Source organism: Danio rerio, chromosome 11 (genome assembly GCF_049306965.1).
Source record: "Danio rerio strain Tuebingen ecotype United States chromosome 11, GRCz12tu, whole genome shotgun sequence".
Taxonomy (NCBI): domain Eukaryota; kingdom Metazoa; phylum Chordata; class Actinopteri; order Cypriniformes; family Danionidae; genus Danio; species Danio rerio.
The window spans coordinates 3,125,090-3,146,639 of NC_133186.1; the positions used below are offsets into that span (position 1 = coordinate 3,125,090).

At 37.6% G+C, this 21,550-nt stretch overlaps 1 protein-coding gene across 2 annotated transcripts in view; it reads left to right on the plus strand.

Moving 5' to 3' along the window:
- Positions 1-21,550, plus strand: part of cpne5b (copine Vb) — a 219,343-nt gene that overhangs the window by 69,083 nt on the left and 128,710 nt on the right.

Consider the following 21,550-nt stretch of genomic DNA (forward strand, 5'->3'; position numbering starts at 1 on the left):
TTTATTTTTTTAGTAAAATCAGCAAACAATGTAAAAGAAACATGACAACAAGTTGCTGCGGTGCCTGAAACTTGTATTATTGTTGGCTAAGTGAGTCGTTCATAATGGGGATTCATTCACAAATGAATCGCTCCCTCTGTTAGAATGAGAAGTGAAAGCAGGAAAGGGGGTGTGTTTCAGGACATGGGTTAGAATTTAACAGGGAGATAGGATAATACATGTTCATACACACAAACACAAGCTTTTTGTCAGGAATGCCCATGAGGTCACATATCCATCGATGTTGAAAAGTTATGTGAATCATATCATAGATATATGTGTATATGTCTGGCTCTGGATGGCCACTGCACCTTAGTCCTGCATTCGTTTCATCGGATCGCTACCCTGTACTAAAATGGAGTCTCTGTTGACACATTCCTTCCAATAGACAACAATAGCTTAGGCGATATCTATTATAAATACCGATGAACTGCAGAGTTGAACGATGTCTGAATGATGTTGCCGTGCTTGTTTATGATGTGGTCGCTGGGCTGCTTGGCCCTGATAATTGCTGCTTGCAGCTATATTCTTTAATAGTTTGCATTTACTGTAACGTCTAAATTGTTTTAGTTCATTAGTCTGTCATTAAACTAAATGAAAATGAGAAATATTTCCTTGGCAACTAGCTACATTTTTCAGATTTATTTTCCTAAGTAATAAAAATGGCTTAATTTTTCTTTGTGACAGCGTGCCTTCTTCTGCATGCAGTTCATAACTGCTGCTGTTACTGAAGGAAATGTGTTATTAACATCTAAGAGGGACGTTTTTTCCACACTGACCTCAGTATACAAGTGACAGATTAACTTTAGAATAAACAACTAACAGCAAATAGTCTCTGGACATCACGTCCTTCTTTCCTCCCTTTTTATTTTTCATGGCAATCTGTATATATAAGTGTGAATGCAGGGGGGAGGTGTGATAATATTGCTGATGCCGACGATCTGTGGGAGGCCATGTTGTCCTCCCTCTGTTTACATCCTCTTTAAAAGAGGCAGTTTTATTCTTCTTTGTCTCGGTGAGGATTCCTGAGGGAGCGAGTCGTGTAATTAGCCATGAGTAACTAGGTGTCTAACGTGCATGTAATGGCGCGAAATCACCCCAAAAAATGACACTGAGATATTATGCGCTTAATGGGCTCCCGAAGAACGAGAAGTGTGTGTTGGTAATGTTATTTTGCAAGCTCTTTGGGTTTGCTAATCAAATTTCGGCTCTCCAGGATCTACTCGCATTATAAAGTCAATTAAAAATCACTCATGAGAATACTTCCACCTTGAGGTCATTTTTTTTGTCAGCTGTTTTTTTTTTTTACACTCGCGGTTCGTAGCTTAGCTCACCCTCAACAATTACACATGGACTGATTAATATTCTTGCTTCTGCTTCGCTGCACTTCATTATGCATCTTTTTGTTTGTTGTTAGGATATGCTGTTGCTAGCTATAAGATTAACGATTACAAACTTATATTTTAGGCTAGTCTGGTCTAATAGCACTCATAAATACAAGTTGGAATTTAGAGTCCATCAACTATTTGTGAAACAAAAATGAAGGGTTTCCTCCGAGTGCTCCGGTTTCCCCCACAGTCCGAAAACATGCGGTATAGGTGAATTGAACAAACTAAATTGACCCCCGGCAAAGCAGTGGTGCGGTAGGTGGCGCTGTCGCCTCACAGCAAGACGGTTGCTTTGTCGCTGGTTCGAGCCTCGGCTCAGTTGGCGTTTCTGTGTGAAGCTCTGTGCATGTTCTTCCTGCGTTCACGTGGGTTTCCGCCGGGTGCTCAGTCCAAAGACATGCGGTACAGGTGAATTGGGTAGGCTAAAATTGTCCTTAGTGTATGAGTGTATGTGTGTGTGGAAGTTTCCCAGAGATGGGTTGCGGTTGGAAGGGCATCCGCTGCGTAAAAACTTGCTGGATAAGTTGGCGGTTCATTCCGCTGTGGCGACCCCGGATTAATAAAGGGACTAAGCCGACAAGAAAATGAATGAATGAATGAAACTGACCCCCGCTTATGGGTGTTTCCCAGTACTGGGTTGCAGCTGGAAGGGCATCTGCTGCATAAAACATGTGTTGGATAAGTTGGGGGTTCATTCAGCTGTGGCGACCCCTGACAAATTAGGGACTAAGCTGATTGAATATGAGTGAATGACACTACATTGAGTGGCCCACTGATGGTTTTTAGTCATGTTGTTGGCGCAGAAGCTTTGGTCTTTTTTAAGCAATAGGGCTATTCAATTGGCACGTTTGGCCCATTTCCACTGAGTGGTATTGTTCGGTACGGTTCAGTACGCTTTTATGGTCATTTTCACTTTTTGGGTACCCTTTTAAGAAAGCTACCTAGCTTGAAACAAGGGTAACAAAACGCAGAGCTAGACGTGCAGCTGAACGCTTTTGGTTTACAGAAAAATGTCACCAATGTGTACACAAGCAGAAGAATGAACACAAAGGAGGAGCCATTTTAAATATACAGCCGAGACATTACACTGTAATAATATATACATATAACAATGAGCCATGGTCGACCCGAACATAAACAAACCACGTCGTCGTCTTGATGAACACCCACAAAGCCAAGAAGAAGAGCAGAACTACCCTGTGCCCTGTAGTTGTTTACAAGGCCGTCTAAAGCGGTTTGGTGCTTCTGACATCCGATCCTTTCAGAAATGGACAAGGGCAAAAAAAAACAAAGGAGCAAATGATTCTTTCAGCAACCTAAACCATGAACAAACTGCCATGTTTAACTATTATCATCACCTTTTGGAACATTATGAACTCATAATGACAGAATTGCTTTCTAACAGAGGTTACATGTGCTGCTGAAGATTAAAGATACAGATGAGAGGTTTGCACTGACTGTGAGCTATAAGTTTCCTCTTGTTTTTGAACCCAAATAAGGACTAAATGTATAATGTGTGTAGTTTTTCTGTAATTGGTAACATATCGGAGACTGTAGGGGTCTGTATGTGTTCATATATGTTATTTTATTTAATTATTTATTTTAATTATTTATTTATTTTATATAATTGATCTGCAGTTATAATCCTGTTGATAGAAAGGTTAGTAATGAACATTTATACACAACTATATTTATGTGTATAAAGCGTCTGTTTTGTGAGAAGTGCTTCTCATATGACATGTGAACGACCCGTACAGCTTTACTGTAGATATTTACTTGAGCAAGAATGATGTCGACTGAAACTTTCTGTCACACCATTGGTACCCTTTTAGCAGTGGAAATGTAAGCCTGATAAAGGTGACCTATACCAACCTGTACTGTACCGTACTGTACCACTCATTGGAAACGGGCCATTTGGGGTACTGTATACAGCAATATAAATGGTGCTGCAAATGTAAATACAGTATTCTTGCTGTAAATTATTGACAATAAGATAATGTCAAACTGCTTCCAATAAGTTGCTATTAGTTACCGTAGATTCTACAGGAATTATTAACAGTGAACCTGATCCTGGTTTGCCCAGCAATCTTGTCAATACAGTATCATGAAGGTGGTATTTGTTGGTCCCCCGATGCCCATTCATACCTCACACACACACACACACACATTATCTCACCCTGGAGCTCTCCTTTTTTCAGAGATCCTGCTGTCACACAGATACATCATTGATGAGATTGTGAATTGCGTTACATCAGCCGGAGGAGATGTGCTCTTCGAAGATCTGCTGTTAGAGGAGCCGCCGTACGGGAGCCTTATTTCCGAGCTCCGTTGATTTTCTGCAAGTCTTTTGTTTGTTGATTTGGTAGAGCAGAGATTTATTCTTCAGCAGACAAAAGGAATTATCTTTGAACTAGTATGAAGAATTACATGGGGATCATGTGGCTTGGGGGACACGGTGGCTCTGTGGTTAGCGATGCAGCCTCACAGCAAGAAGGTCACTGGTTCGAGTCCTGGCTGGGTCAGTTGGCATTTGTGCAAGTTCTGACCCCTGATGAACTAAGCAGAAGGAACATGAATGAATAAATGAATGAATGAAAAACTTCCTTTTACTGTACTAAGATAGATGTTATGTAATATTTTAACTCATTGTCAAAATTGACAGGTACTGCTATCCTTGCGGGGACATTTTGTAACCACAAGGGAGTCGAGTGACCAGTCGAGTGAGGATCCACATGCAGGTTTTGTCAGGAATCATAGTCAGACAGGCAGTGATCAACAACAGGCGCAAATGGGTAAATCTGGAGGCGTCATCAGGTAACAGGCAGATAGTCGATATAGGCAGCTGACAGGGTAAAAGATATAACAAAGCAAGAGTCAAAACCCGTAGAAACTATACCAGGGAACACTTTGTAATGTGACAGGGTGTTAACCTAACATGACTAACAAGACACTGAGAGTGTCAAAGTGAGCCGTACATATTTGTAGTGTAATCAGTACATTAGGAGCTCCAGCTGTATGAGTGCAATAAAGGGGACTTAGAACAGGTGTGTGTGTGTGGTGCATGACAGGACTTGTAGTTCGTATGGAGACAGGATTGTAGTCTGTGTGAATGTGAATGTCCTCCAACCATCTATGAGGGTTAGATCACTGGTGATCGTGACACATTTGGTCCCCACAAATTTTGACAAAATCTGACACACACATCTTCATGTGGACTTTCAGTTTTAATATTATATTTTAATATTTTCCACCCATTAAACCCCCCAAACATCTCCCTGTAAACAAACTGAACATCTCATTCATTTTTTCTTCCTTCTTTTAACATATTGAGATGGATGTTATGTTGTATTTTTAACCCTTTCCCCCCTTGGTTATCGATGACTTTTCCCTTCAATGTTTTCCTTAATGTCAAAAATGACAAGTATTGCTATCCTTGCGGGGACAATTGGTCCCCACAAATTTTGACAAATTCTGACACACACGCCCTCACACACACATAACTATGACTCCAGGGCATTGGTTTACAGAGGACCGAACTCTGTGTTTCAGTGATCAAAGCCTTGGAGCTCATTGTGATGAAGTTTGATGCCAGAGAAAGTGAGAGAGGGAGAGTTTGTGTGTGTGTGAGTCTGTGTGTGTATTTCCTATAATATTTATAAAGTCTTATTTGGGTTACTTCGGCTAGAATAAAAGCGACTTTTTTAAAATCCATTTTAAGGTTAATATTATTCGCCCCCTCAAGCAATATTTGTTTTGCATTGTCTACAGAACAAACCACTGTTATACAATGACTTGCCTAATTACGCTAACTTGCCTACTTAATCTAGGTAGGCCTTTAAATGTCACTTTAAGCTGAATACTAGCATCTTGAAAAATATCTAGTCAAATATTATGTGCTGTCATCATGGCAAACACAAAATAAATCAGTGATTAGAAATGAGTTATTAAAACTATTATGTTCAGAAATGTTGAAATAAATCTCATCAATAAACAGAAATTGGAGAAAAACGTACAGGAGGGCTAATAATTCTGACATGGCTGTAAGAGAGTGAGCGAGAGAGAGAGAGAGAAGCGATGAGATAAAATATGTGAAATCTAGCAGAAGGTTGCAGAAAATAGAGCTGGATGTTCTCCAAGCAGTCTCTGTGTTGTCTCCTGTGGGAAGAAGTCTGCAGACGCTTCCTTTTCGGCTCTTCCTGACGCTTTTCTGGTGGCAAAGCAAAACTGCCACCTCACAGCAGTGCTCTCAGCCTCCAGAACGGCACAGACGACCGCTTTTAAATGCCCCTCACAGGTCTACATCTCTTCAACATGCCTGACAGGAGTCTCTTTAGTGCTCTGCATCCAAAAAAGTGCAAAGATGGCAGCAAAAATAATGATTTCTGTGTAAAAGTCAGCTATTTGGATTATTTCCGCCTCATGTCTGTGCATGGCAGTTCAGTTAAAGGGGATTAAACAGAGTTGTGTGGGAACAGTGTGTGAATATATCCAGCATCTAATGGTAAACATTTATACATTTTATATGTTATAAGACTTGATCAAATCAAGTCTTATCTCTCTTCATATGTGCCATCAGAGGAGGAAAGCCCCTCCCATTAGTGACCATCTTTCTCCCTCATTAGCATAGAATGTTAGTCTTGAATTGAATCTGCTGCTATGCTGACACACAGGCATCTGTAGCTCCGCCTTTTTTAAAGAGCACAATCTCATTTGAATTTAAAGTCACCAAACGGCCCAATTAGGATCAAAGCCAAAAAGGGTCAGTTTCAGAGTTGGAAAACATGTGGTATTATGAGCTGAAACTTCACAAACACACTCTAGGCACACCAGGGTCTTATTTTACATCTTGTAAAAAGGGTTATGATAGGTTCCCTTTTAAGGGACAGGTCACATAAAAATCTCAAATTGTAGTAGTGGTAGTTACAGTAGTGCATTTGATGAGATATTAGTAAAAAATGCTAATTGCCCTACAATCACAATGTGAATTGAGAGTGTGATTTGAACTTGTATCGTATGAAATTTGTTTTAGCTAGGTTTAATGGAAATCATGGAGAATTTTATTTAGGGTGACTGAGCTTAGACCAATGTTTAGAATGGGATTTAGTCTGTTGTGCAATATCCTGTTGTTTATTGCTATATGTGTGCATATGATTTATTTTTTGTACATAATCTGTTTAATTACTAATTATTGTATGTTTTACTGGGTAATTTTTTTTTTTTTAATTTAAAATATATGTACAGTTGAAGTCAGAATTATTAGCCCCCTTTGAATTCATTATTATTTTTTTATATATTTCCCAAATGATGTTTAACAGAGCAAGGCAATTTTCACAGTATGTCTGATAATAATTTTTTCTTCTAGAGAAAGTCTTTGTTTTATTTCAGCTAGAATAAAAACAGTTTTTAATTGTTTTAAACCTATTTTAAGGTCATTATTATTAGCCCTTTTATGCTATATATTTTCGATAGTCTACAGAACAAACCATCGTTATACAATAACTTGCCTAATTCACCTTTAGAGCTAATATTTGAATGATTCACTAGCATAATGTCTAAAGTGACGACAACACAGGTGATTTTGCTCACGTTTTAAGATTATAAGGCTGAACAGCATGAAATACCATAAGTCTACAAAGATTTCCCAGTATTTCTTTGTTGCAATCGGGAGATCAAAAAATTACCATGGTATAAATACAGCACTACAACGTACAAAAGAGAACGATCAACTTGGAATGTCATTTACCCTCTCTTTCTCTGTTGCCATCTTGTGGATGAACATAGTCAACCGTCTTTACTTAAAGACAGGCTAATGGCCAACGATGCGCTGTCTCTCAGAAATTAAGAATATTTTAAAATAGGCACTATCCTTATAATAAATTGCACAGTTGCAATCTAAACAACTACATTCTTGGCTAAAAATCCTCAAAAGTGCATTATGTTGTCCAACAGCTGCTATATTTGTCAAACTGTAGAGTCCTCTGCTTGCTGCTTTATGTGGGCGGAGTAATACATGAGCGTGAAGGGTGAAGAGGCTGGACGAGTGCTGTTACTGGCAAAATATTGCACGGCTATCAGCCAATTAGATTTAAGAACCAGACAGAACTGATTTTCTTTTCGGCTTAGTCCCTTTATTATTTTGGGGTCACCACAGCTGAATGAAGCACCAACTTTACGCAGCGAATGCCCTTCCAGCCATAACCAATCTCTGGGAAACACCCATACACACTCATTCACACTCATACACTACGGACAATCTAGCCTGCCCAATTCCCCTATAGCGCATGTCTTTGGACTATGGGGGAAACCGGAGCACCCGGAGGAAACCCACGCAAATGCAGGGAGAACATGCAAACTCCACAAAGAAATGCCAACTAACCCAGCCGAGGCTCGAACCAGCGACCTTCTTGCTTCTATATGTTTCATTAGCATTTTGTCCTTTTTATCCAACTTTTTTTGGAACAAGCGAGCACTTGCAGGATTCAAGCAAGCATTTATTTTGCACGTACATTGTATACATATTTAACCAAAAACACAGCTTGTCAGATCTAAAGTATTCCTTTCACTGCAAATATGCTCAACTTGAACATATATCATGACTAGCATCCCTTCAATCCCAGGCTTTTCTTCCCATTACCACAGAAAGGGAACCAATCATTGATCTTTAAAGTCACAAAAACCTGCTTAACCTTTGCTGGACCGTGATACAATCACAGCATGTCACACAATGGTGACAGAAACTCATAACAGTGGAGCTCCAGACGTGTCCAAGTATCCAGAGCGCGATCTGCTAACCTTTCCCAAATGAAACAACAAGTTCTGATCAATCTTTAATGAATTCTCTGTTTGACCTCAAGAGCGCGCTTCTCAGGGTCAGCGAGTATCGAACCGGGGAATAGATACATTTCAGTGGAGAATGAAGGACATGGTGGACTGGCTCCTGCACTGAAAATGCATTCATTTTCCTTTGGCTTAGTCTTTTATTTAAGGGTCACCACAGTGGAATGAACCGCCAACTTATCCAGCATATGTTTCACGCCAGCTTCCAGCCACAACCCAATACTGGGAACATACTTGTCAACATTGGGATGTTAAAATAAGGGATGCCCCCCCCCCTCCTAAAAAAAATAAAAATTTTAATAAAATAAATCCACCAACTTGTTAATTATGTTCATCTGGAGCGGTTTCATTGTAAACAAATAATTAAAATGATCCGTAATAGGTTTTATTATTATTCATTCATTCATTTATTATTTAATTTTCTTTCTGGCTTAGTACCTTTATTAATTTGGGGTTGCCACAGAGGAATGAACCGCCAACTTATCCAGCACGCACCCAATTCACCTGTACCACATGTCTTTGGACTTGTGGGGAAAACCAGAGCACCCGGATGACACCCACGCCAACACCGGGAGACTCCCAACACAGAAATGCCAACTGACCCAGCCAAGGCTCGAACCAGCGACCTTCTTGCTGTGAGGCGACAGCACTACCTTTATTATTTTTTATTTTTAAAATAATAATAATAATAATTTATATTTTTATCATTTACAAAGGAGAGAATAAATTGTATACATTAGAAAAAGCTGCAAAGAAATTAAACAGTTTAACTTATTAAAATGAATAGCTATTATAAAATAATTGAATCATTATCAATTCTCATTACCTTTTCTTCCCTGCATAGTAATTCTGATTAAAGAGCAGCGAATAAATCTCTCATTTACATTTTTTATTTGATTACATTAAATAACAGAGGTGTCACTTTAGGAATGCACAGATCCATAATGTAAGCATTCGATTGCTTTCCTAACTGTTCATGCTCATTTAAGGGTGCTTTCACACCTACACTTTTGTTTCAGAACGTGTCTCGTTTGCCCAGTTAGCGCGGTTTGTTTGGCATATGTGAACAGGGCAATCACGCTCTGTTCCGCGCCAAAGTTATCGCTCCGAGATCGCTTGAATGAGGTGGTCTCGGCTCGATTGAAACGAACCCTGGAGCGGTTCGATTGCAGTGAGAAAGCGATCCGATCCGAGCGCGGTTATATCACAGTGTTTTATTGATATGTAATAGGCTTACGGCTATATGAAGAGAGAATTATGAGTATGGTGGGAAGTTTCGCGAGTCTCTCGATGCCCGCAAACGAGTGATGATCTCCCAGTAATCTCGCGTCTCCCTCCCGGTCCTCAAATAGGCTACGTCGCGCACCCTTCTCACCCCTCCCCACCGCATCTCTCCTCCGCACCCTGTCAATCACCATCAAACCACCACCTCTCCTGACAGCTGAGCGGGACTCTGCAAAATAAACCCTGACACTCTGACCAATGTGAGGAGAGTTTACTCGCAAGAGACTTGTTTTAGCTCTTTTGGTCCGATTAGAAACTTTGCAATGTGAAAGTGAACCGCTTCAAGAGAACAATGTAACAATTGTAATCTCTGTTTCAGAACAACTGAATCGATTCACAGGTGTGAAACCACCCTAAGACTAAATTTGTTGTGTTTTAAAGAAACCCACCAAGATCAACATGATTACAGTATTATGTGTAAACAGTCAGAATTATAAGCCTCTTTTTGAAAAGTTTTTATTTTTTATTTTTTATTTTTTTTATATTTCCCAAATGATGTTTAACAGAGCAAGGAAATTTTCACAGTATGTCTAATAATATTTTTTCTTCTAGAGAAAGTCTTATTTGTTTTATTTCAGCTAGAATAAAATATTAAAATTAGCATGATTTATCCATAACCCAAAGTAGTTTAACTTTGTTTGATTAAATTCAGGCTAAATAAATAGTTTTCAAGCACCTATCTTAAAGAAATGTAGAAAATCCAATGAATATTTTTTTCAGGGTGCTCTGGAGATGCTCTCATAACGGATTCAGCTTCATCTCGCTGCTCTTAGGGCTATAATTAAACCTGCAGAGACTGAAAGAAGCCTTCGCTTGAGCTTTGGACAAGATATTCTGATTTTCAAAAGGTGCGATGACAAGGGCATGAATGGGGTTTAATGATGGCACTTGCTGTCCTACTGTCGGCACTTAATAAAGAATGGCCGGATTGAGCGTATGCTTACTTAAAATGAATTTCAGCTAATGACATTTGAATGATTTGGTACAAAGTTTTCTTTTTCTGTAAAGCGAAGATACTTTCAGGTGAGGCCTTTTACTGATATTGTATAAGGAGGACATTTATGGTGCTTCTCTTCACTCATAATACACAATATCATAAGAGGAAATAGAAACAAAATGATGGAAGGTTATACTGTCTTCAAGTATGAAATGGCGGAAAGATCGCTGAACTGTAGAAGTGCTTCGACATTTTCACTTAATAAATTAGCTAAATTGCCCTTACTGTATGTGTGTGAATGAGTGTATGGATGTTTCCCAGTGATGGGTTGCAGCTGAAAGGGCATACGCTGCGTAAAACGTGCTGGATAAGTTGGCTGTTTATTTAGCTGTGGCGACCCCCGATTAATTAAGGGACTAAGCCGAAAAGAAAATGTAAAATAAAAAGTTATTAAATAAATCTGTTTAAATTTTATTTATATTTATTTTGTTACATTTACTTTTTTGTTTAATTTATTTATTTCTTTTTCTTTTCTTTTATTTCTTAAATTTACTATATTTTTTTCTTAATATTATTTTATTATACTATTTATACATTTTTATTTTATTCATAATTTTTTCATTTTGTTTTATTCATTTATTTTTATTTTCTTATTTATTTTTTTATTTTCTTAAATTATTGTTTATTTTGTTTAATTGTTTTTCTTAAATGTGTTTATTTTTTCTTAAATTTATTTTAATATTTGTTTTTTTATTTATTTTTTACATTTATTTTAATTTTTTATTTTCTTTTTATTCATTTATTTTTCTTAAATTTATTTTTTTGTTTTAGTTTTCATTTCTTTTCCTTTTCTTTCTTTCTTTCTTTCTTTCTTTCTTTCTTTCTTTCTTTCTTTCTTTCTTTATTTATCACTTTTATTCCCTTAAATTATTTTTTATTCTGTTTTATTATTTAATCATTTTTATTTTCTGAAATAAATTCATTTATTTAGTTTTTCTTAAAATTAATTTATTATTTTTATTTATTTAGTTTAATTTTCTTAAATTTAATTTATTTTATAATTTTTATGATATATATATATATATATATATATATATATATATATATATATATATTTTTTTTTTTTTTTTTTTTTTTTTTCTTAAATTTAATTTTTATGTTGTTTCTTTCTTTATTTTAGTTTTATTTTTATTTTTTCCTAAATTTAATATGTTTGTAACGTTTTTATTTTATTATATTTATTTTATTTATTTATTTAGCTTTTTTAACTTGTACATTCAATTTATTTAGCAAATTGCTGATGTGGAGATAATACAGTAAATATATTGATTTAAAACTGTATACATTTTATAAGATCTTGAATGCTGTTTATTGTTAGGAAGAGGTTTAAGACATCTGTGTAAGGCAAAGCAAATGGAGATTTGTTTGGTTATTTCCTGAAAAGCTCTCGCTCTTTTGTGTGAGTGTTTTTCAGACCGCTTTCAGCAAGCGTGACGGAAAAGATCTGGCTGGTTATTTGTGCTTTGATATGCAGAGGACAATACTTAAAGTTAATTAAATTTTGGGCTGTTGAAAAGTGGATGAGTAATTGAAATTAAACTCGCCGAGCAACGAGTGTCATTTACCAACATAATCATCCACACCTGCTTTATGCGTTTTTTTTCCACCGGCTCTTTGGACTCAGGCACAAATTTTCGCTCATTATCATCACAATGCTTTCAGTTTTCTATTTAAATCTATTCATATCTCGTTCAGATTTGGTAGAACGGGAGATAGTGGCGTGTTTTCATGTAAACACCAGATTAAAGTTCAGTACATTTCTCCAAAAAATAATAATAAATGAATAATTTGACCCTTCTATGACAAGTTTTTTTTCCATACTCCATCGGCAGGGTGAGCAAAAACACTTTTAAAGGATGAATATATAAGAATATTTCAAATCTGTCATTTTGCTTCTTATGTAAATATGATTTTGACAATGTTTAGATATTTGCATTAAAAAAACAAGACAATAACACAAAGAAGGGTCATCTTTTTTAATGGAGAAAAGATTTTTCAACATTATTGTTTTAATAACCAAGTATTTTCTGATAACTAATTTATTTTATCTCTGCCATGATGACAGTACATACACTTTCCTGGTTATTTTGGGGTGGACTAGTTTTCAGTTTATAGTGCTATTTAAATGGTTTATATATATATATATATACTGACGGGAGGTGATGTGAGAGAGGGGATGAGATTGGGGAAGATCCACTAGTCTGATCTTGATCTCGAGACGCTTTGACTGACCAGGGTCCTCATGTACTAAGACTTGTTAAAACAATGTGCTAACATTCATACTAAAACATTGTGCACATACAAAGCTGTAAATGTACGTACGCAGTAAAAAATTAGATGTGTGAAACACTGCATACACCGAATCACATGCATATTCTCTTTGTATATCCGACTTAACATGAAACTGAGTGCATAAGCACAAGCGCAAAACTCCTCCCTGCCTCCTCCCCCTAATAAATATGCTAATGACTCCACTTTGAAAAAACCAAATGAAAAGGCAATGGCAAAAGCAGGCAAAAAGAGAAACTTTGAACAGAATGTGAATTGGAGGTGCTCCTATCTGAGGTAGACCGGAGAAAAACTGTTATTAGCAAGTTTGTCGTTGGAATGAGCTAGTTGTGGTATTTCCACCAGTTTGATCGACAGAGACGACAAAGCTAAAGAGGGCGGACATCAGCAGCGCGAGTGGCGTAGCTCGTAAAGTGCAGGGCAACATGTTTTGACTCTATCATTAATGAACTCGGTTCGAATCCAGCGTCTGATGAACTCATTCTACGTTTTTTCCCCCACTGCATATCAGATTTTGCCTACTCATCATCACGAGGAAGACAAGTAGGAGTTGTGTGTATAAGTGTGTGTATTATGTTAAGCGCGTTTGAGCATCACATATTATTTGCACATTTATTTAATGGAAATGTTTCTGATTCACGTATGCAAATTCGTCTTCAGATGGCGCCTTTATAGCAATGTGCGTGCAGTTGATCGCTCCCATTACATTGGGAAAACAGGCGACCACTGCAAATTGCGCTTTAATGTTTGGCTGGTCAACTGCATGGTATGGAAACCTTATATACCTGCGAGACATGCAGATGATCCTGTCCCATACAGCTGCCATTGCACAGCTCAAAGATACTTTGTAGTGTGCAATTTAACACAATTGCCTCTAGGAGTCGCCAATGGAAATAAAACAAACACAAATAAGAAATGCACGTACGCCAGGCATGAAGTTGGCATGGACCAACGCACATTCTCGCGTTCATTTCATCGTTAATAAATCCAAACGTGAGCGTGAAATCTGACGTACGCAGTGATGATACATGAGGTATCAACAAATAGACAACATTTCTAAGAACTTGGCGTGTTTTAAACTCTTTTTCTTATTTATTGTGTATATTTCCATTAATCACTGACGCAGTTTTGTGTAACAGTGTCAAGCAGTAGTCATCACTCGTATAGTTTTGATTGGGGAAAAGTGTAACGGTCAATATGGCGAATGAAGTGAACCCCGCCTTCTAGCAGAGGAGCCAATCAGCGATCGCTATAAACTGACGATTCTCAGATTGTGCGTGATTCGAATGTTTAGAAATGAAACTTGAGAGACAGGTGTTGTTTAATTTCATTGGTGATTCCTAATATGAAATGTATTCGTAAGCTTGGCAAACAATTTCGGAGAATTTCCCCATTCAAACAGAATGCCCGAGAGGGGTTTTAAAAATGGTTGCCGAGTGAAACGACTTTCCTGAAAGGAACTTTTATTGCAGTCAGATGCTCATTTGCATACATTGAAACTGCTCAACATTGCCAGCGGTTGCTGTCGCTCATTTACAATCGTCAACAAAATAAAAGACTTCTAGCAGCAGATCCCTTCATACAGTATGTCTGGCTGTTAATGTGAGCGCCATCAGCGTTTCGCATCTTTATGTTAAATATACCCAGCATAAACAGAGACGAGTGTTATGGATGATGATGATGATGATGATGATGAGCTGAGAATAAATCGAGTCACAGATCTCTGAATGTTTGGCTAAACCTCATCTGTCATCTGCGTTTATTCTGTATGCGAGGAGAGTAATAACGACACTGACATTTTGGCCTCTGAGCAGCCAATAATGAAGGAGCAGGGCAGATTCATTTCCATGTTGGAGAAGTCTGGCATTTGCTGAAGGATATTGCAGGAGAATGGTGTTAAAGCTTCAGGTGAGATTAGCTTTGTGTGAGATCTGATCGGGTTTAAATTGAATGCTGTGTCATGCTTCAGTTTTTGAGCTTGCACACATTAATCAACGCATCTAGGGTAAATAGTGTACCATGATGTCATGTTTAAAGTGTTATAGTGTACTCATAGTATACTCTCAGAATCGCAGGTACCTAAAAAGTACAAATGTGTACAACCATTACTGCATCCAAAACAATGAAAAGTTTTGGAGTAAGGATTGATGACCAACTAAACTTCTCAGACCACATTTCTAGAAAAACTGCAAAACAACTTACTGGGACACATTTCGTGCCCTCCAGAAATGTATACAGGGGTATATATCAATAATGAGCCTGGATTGACTAGGTCATACCAATGTCATTATATAAATTTCTCTCATTGTAAACCAAAACCAGTACACCCACACCCGCACATGTTAATATTGGTAGAGGAGTCAAGTCAAGTCAAGTCAACTTTATTGTCAATCAAACCATACAACAGTACATTACAAAGTAGACTGAAATTGCGTTTCTCCCATACTCCAATGTGCAATTTAAAAAAACAAAAAACAAAAATATGACACACACTAGACATAAACTAAACATTTAACTAATATAGTACAAGATAAATTAAATAATAGACACTAATAAACTGTGAACAGTTACCATATATCCTATTGTTCCAGAATATGACCAAGTTGAGGTATTTATTGTAGTGCAGTTAGGTGCAGTATGGCAAAAGTGCAAAGTAGCAGCTTAGAGGTAAGTGAATTTTGTAAACATGTTACACGTGCAAGGAATATTAACATAAAAATAGAGGATGGGTAGTGTTCATGAGTCCTCTGAATACATGTGTCAAAAAATGGTCTTTGGTTTATTTTTCTTATACAATATTTATTCTGATAATTTTGAATCTTGCTCCTAACAAAAAACCTGATGTACAAAAAACAAACACACTGAAACTAATGAGCTGAACTAAAACAAAGCAATTTCAAAATATAGAAACTAATAAAAACTATTAAACCTTCCTCTAAAACTAATTAAAACTAACTGAGTTTGAAAACAAGAAGTCAAAACGAAATAAAAACTAAAACTAATGAAAAATCCAAAACTATTATAACTTTATAAACCACCAAAATCAGTCCACATACACTCAAAATGAACTAGGGGATGAACAGATGAGGGAAATGTGTGCTTTCTCAGAAAGGCATCTGTGATTGTTGCTTGTCTCCGCATGTTTTTGCTTCACCTCATCTTCAGGTCTGCTCATAATCTCCTCATCCACTTTAATCAAGCGTGTTTATGCCCACTGTGGACAGTAATTACTGTATCATGCTGGCATGAATACAAAAACTGACACGAGCACAGAAAAATCACACTGCCGGACTCTCAGTACTTCAAAGCCTTTTTGTTTATGAACGCTTTTTTGATTTTAGTTTTGCATATATCGTATACGTATATTCTAAAGAGTAATCTTTAGTATATTTACTCATTTATCAGTTGCTTTCACGCTGTAAAGCAAAGGCTCTCATACTCATGAGTGTTTTTCTGAGCACATTTTGAAATGAAATTAAAACAATATTTTGATAACGATGTGGTCTTTAAGAAAGCTTGTCCCAACTTACCTTAGAGGGCATCTATTTCACCCCTTTTGCAAGATGTAAAATAAGACTTTTGTGTGTCCAGAATGTGCTCAAAACCTGCCCAATTTAGCGTCTGGACGTTGCTGTTTTTGGAGCCTGTGGCTTTAAATCCAAAGGAGCTGCTTCTCCCCGCCCACTGCTCCCAACGTGCATGCCTGCTTCTCCTGCTTAAACGGAGCATTACTCACAATATCGAGCGAAAAAAACGAATAAGACATCTGTGAAACATAACCTACTTTGTATTTTTGTGGGAAACACAGTTTAGATCTGTTTAGGGAAAGAGCTGTGTGGTTATTGCCGTCTGTCTATCGCTGAATGGGTCAGGAATATCAAAACAAAACCAACTTGGCTCCTCTCCTTTAGCGCCCCTCACACAGCTTGATCCACGCTGCCATTTCTCCTCTTGGGTTTTAGGTTTTGAGAAGAGAAAAAATTCCACCATCCCGTCCAAACTGTAAGGATACCCAACACAATCTCACGGCAGTTCGTAACTTTTTGATTTAGTGGCTAATTCGTATGAATTCGTACGATCTAATTCTTACAATTTAGAACGACTTGCTCATCCCCCAATGACGGTTGGGTTTAGGGGTGGGGTTAGGTGCCACGCCTCCTTTTTAAAATCGTACAATTTCATACGACTGAACTCGTACGAATTCGTACGAATTAGCCACTAAACTGGCAAAACGTAAAATACTTACGTTTTCTCGTGAGATCAGGCTGGGATACCGGTATCAGATTTGCACAATCCACATGCCCTCACTCGAAAACTTGACAGAGCCCCTTTGCTTAGCTACAATTGCTAAGCCACGATTGGTGGGTGGCAGTTTTTGGGTGTGGCTTAGCGAAGAGTCAATTAACCTAACTTGCCTAGTCAACCTGATTAAGCCTTTCCTGGAGGGTCGCAGCTCTGTACAGTTTTGCTCCAACCCTAATCAAACATAGCTAATCCAACTGATCAAACTTGTGAGACTGTTAAGCAGGTGTGAGTTGTAGGTGGTATGCAGAGCTGCGGCCCTCCAGGAATTGAGTTTGAGTCCATCGGCTTATTCCCTTTATTCGTCAGTGGTCGCCATCACGGAATAACCACCAGCCTATCCAGCATATGTTTTATACAGTGGATGTTTTTCCAGATGCAACCCAGTACTGGGAAACACCTGTACACTCACATTCACACACCAACACACACTCTCAGACAATAAGGCAAATTTAGCTTAATCAATTCCCCTATTGCGCATGTGTTTGGACTGAGGGGAAAACCGAGCACCTGGAGGAAACCCATGCCAACATGGGGAGAACATGCACACTCCACACTGAAATGCCAACTGACCCAGCCGGGACTCAAACCATCGACCTTCTTGCTGTGAGGTAACCACTGAGCCACCGCGTTGCCTAAAAATAATACTGTATAACTATAAATAATTGTGTACTATATAAATGCATTATACCAATGGAGTCCCTTTAAACCACCAATACAAAGTATGTGTGTATGCGCGTATGTGTGTGTGTGAGAGGCTCATAATAGAAATGCCATCTCTGATTTAGATGTTGAGATGTGATGACAGTGGTGCCGCTGGGAGTGACGCTCACAGCTCATATCAGCAGACCTGAAGCTTCAGCGCTGGAATCAATATCTGTGTTCAGAGTTTACCGCAGATGATCAAGTGTCCTCATATCCTGAGAGCAGCGTATGCCTCTGAAAATAAAAACCTTTTACTTTACAACAATTTACTACGCTATGCTTGGAACAGTTATGAGAAACGATGTGTGTTAAAGGGATAGTTCACCCAAAAATGAACATTTACAGTTCATTTACACACCTTCAGGCCACTGAAGATTTTTTTAAAGGAGTGGTCCAGAGTTTATTTTTAAGGTTTGGTTGTGTTTGAGATGCAAAGCAATGTGTGTTTCTAGGTTATAATAGTTTTGGATTTTTCATTAGTTGTAGTTTCTATTTCAGTTTTGACTTTTTTGTTTTCAAATTCAGTTAGTTTTAATTAGTTTTTAGAGGGAGATTTACTAGTTTTTATTACTTTCTATATTTTGGAATTATTTAGTTTTATTTTCTTTTTTATTAGTTTCAGTATTCGTTTTTTTTTTTTCTAAATAAGGATATTTGTTTGGTGCAAGATTCAAAATTAACAGAGTAAATATTGTATAATAAAAACTCAGCCATACATTTTTTGAAACGTTTTCATAGGACACATGAACACTATCATCTATCACTACCATCTACCCATCCTCAAATTCTAATACAACAGCCCACAAGATAGCAGCCTTACATATGTGTGCAAGGCTGCTGCTGAGGTTAGATACACAGTAGTGATGTGAAGTTCAGATCTTTATGTCTTTAAGATGTTAGCACTCAACAATAGTAATTTCAGTCAGTTGAAACATCACCATGATCTGAACAATGTCTTACAGCAAAGTTTTGCATCCCAACTGAAGCATGATTCACTTATTTAAATTCCATTATGATTCTCAGTTATGAAATAAACCTACGTTTTTCACCAGATCCTCATTTAGGCCCTCGGTTTACCCGCGTTGCAGTTGTTCAACTTTAGTTCAGTCTCAGCAGGCTGTCATGAACAGATTGTGTTTCGTTCACTGAATCACGCTTGTGCAGTATTATCGGTTCCTGTTTCTCAAATTTGATCTCTGTGTACTGTTCTAATAACTGAATAAGAGTATATATTAAATCATTTCAAGTCAGAGGTGGGTATTAGGCTTGTTAAAAAGTAAGTAGTGTATAGATACGTGCTTAATAGAGACGCAAATTGTTTCAAATGATTCAGTTCAATTTGGTGAACTAGTTCAACAGGTTCACTTAGAAGAGATGGTTAAAAAGACTTGTTTGCGATCGCGGTACAGAAATAAAATCCATTATTGGGCACAAATGTGTTAAAGTAATAGTTTTAAGTGTCTACTTAATGCCGTCATCGTGCTTCTGTCATGTCCAGTCGTTGTTTTTGTCGTGGGAGCAACAGTGAGGATGGGTGGAGGAGAACCAGCTCGATCTGGCCAATGACAGCAGGACTACAGACTCTGAGGTGCCGTACGGGTTAAACACCTGCAGCGCGAATTATATTTACTTCTAAAAGGCTTAGAGTAAGATTATGTATTAAATACATTTTCAAAAATGAAAACGAAGGAGGTTTTTGCTATAATTTTAGTTAATTACATTTAATTTTGTATGTGCACAATAGTGTTCACAGTTTCAGTTAGTTCTATTTTTTTTCTTAAAACTCGTTTTAATTTTTATTTCAGTTAACGAAATTATTTAAATGTTAGTTTTCGTTGTTATTGTTCGTTGACGATAATAACCTTGTTGTGTGCTTCATTTGTAAAAAAAATAAAGTTATTTTTTTACATATATCTCACTTTGATTATATACAGCTACTCAGCTAACATGAAAGCAACTGATATATTTCCTAGTTCCCCTGAAAGGACCTCCCTCAAAAAAGAGGCTCTGATTGGTCAGCTAACATTATGTGCTGTGTTTCGCAAATCGGCTCTACGTCACCAGGAAAAGCAACAGGCCTTCACAAGCATGCTTTGCCTGCTGTGTAAATAGTGTCAGTAAATGAAAAGGATGAGTCTCATGCCTGCTCTCTAAAATAAAAAGTGTCTGTAATGAAAATAGGGTGTGGCTCCTTTAAGAGAGAATCGCCATTTTGTGTGTGTGTGTGTGTGTGTGTGTGTGAACAGTCTGTAGATGCATGTAACACGAGAAGCACTTGTGTTAACGATGTTTATTAATCCCTAAACTCAACATAAACGTAACCATATCCCTTAATTCTGATTGGCTGATTGTAATGTTGTTCCAGGATTAAGATAGCTGTTATCTTTTATCCTGGGAAACACCCATACACACTTATTCACACACACACACACACACACACACACACACACACACACACACACACACACACACACACACACACTAATACACTACAGCCAATTTACTTCATCCAATTCCCCTATAGCTCATGTGTCATGCAAACTCCACACTGAAATGCGAGCTGACCCAGCCTGGACTCAAACTATTGACCTTTTTGCTGTGAGGTGATAGTGCTAACCACTAAGCCACCGTGGTGCCTCTGTTCTGTTTTAATAACAACAATAAAACAAAGTGAAACTGCTCTGAGAGCAGGCAAACACCTTGGCAACAAAGAATGTGTCATCTGATAATTACTGTTGGTTAAAAATAGTCTAGTGTATGTAGGAAGAGCATCAACATCTGCTGCATTTAGAAACAGAAATGACAATCTTTCACTGTTACAGGCATCGACCATAAGCATATTGAACATTCACTGCAAAACGGTGCAGCTGGACAGAATATGACAGTGTTCAATGTCTGGATTATGAAAGCAGGGAATATGAAAAACTCTGATGGCACTTTATTTAAAAGTTTGCCTGCCTTGCTCTGTTGAACATAATTTAGGAAATATAAAAAAAAAAAATTAAAAATCAAAGGGGGGCGAATAATTCTGACTGTACATATTTCAGGTTTATTTTAATTTTATTTGATTTATAACAGTAACAGTTGTTTTAAATATGTCCTGATCAGGTTTTTATTTTTTTTATTTTTTATTTTTTATTTTTTTTTATTTTATTCATTTAATCTAGATCAGGGGTGTCAAACTCAATTCCTGGAGGGCCGAAGCCCTGCACAGTTTAGTTCCAACCCTGCTCCAACACACTTACCTGTAGGTTTCAAACAAGCCTGAAGGACTCAATTAGTTTGATCAGGTGTGTTTAATTAGGGTTGGAACTAAACTGTGCTCTGAGCACAGGTGTCAAACTCCGTTCCAAAAGGGCCGCAGCTCTGCACAGTTTAGTTCCAACCCTAATTAAACACACCTGATCAAACTAATTGAGTCCTTCAGGCTTGTTTGAAACCTCCAGGTAAGTGTGTTGGAGCAGGGTTGGAACTAAACTGTGCAGGGCTTCGGCCCTCCAGGAATTGAGTTTGACACCCCTGATCTAGAGTATCTACCGGTACTGAAACCCAATCCGATACTTCTATAAAAAAGGATAAAGAGGAGAGAAGAAACAGATCCAGGATGTTTTTTTCTTTTTTATTTAATTCACCTTATTTTAACATTCAGCAACTTTATTAACAAACAGAGCACTTCTGTGAGGAAGCTTGAATGATTAAGTAATACATA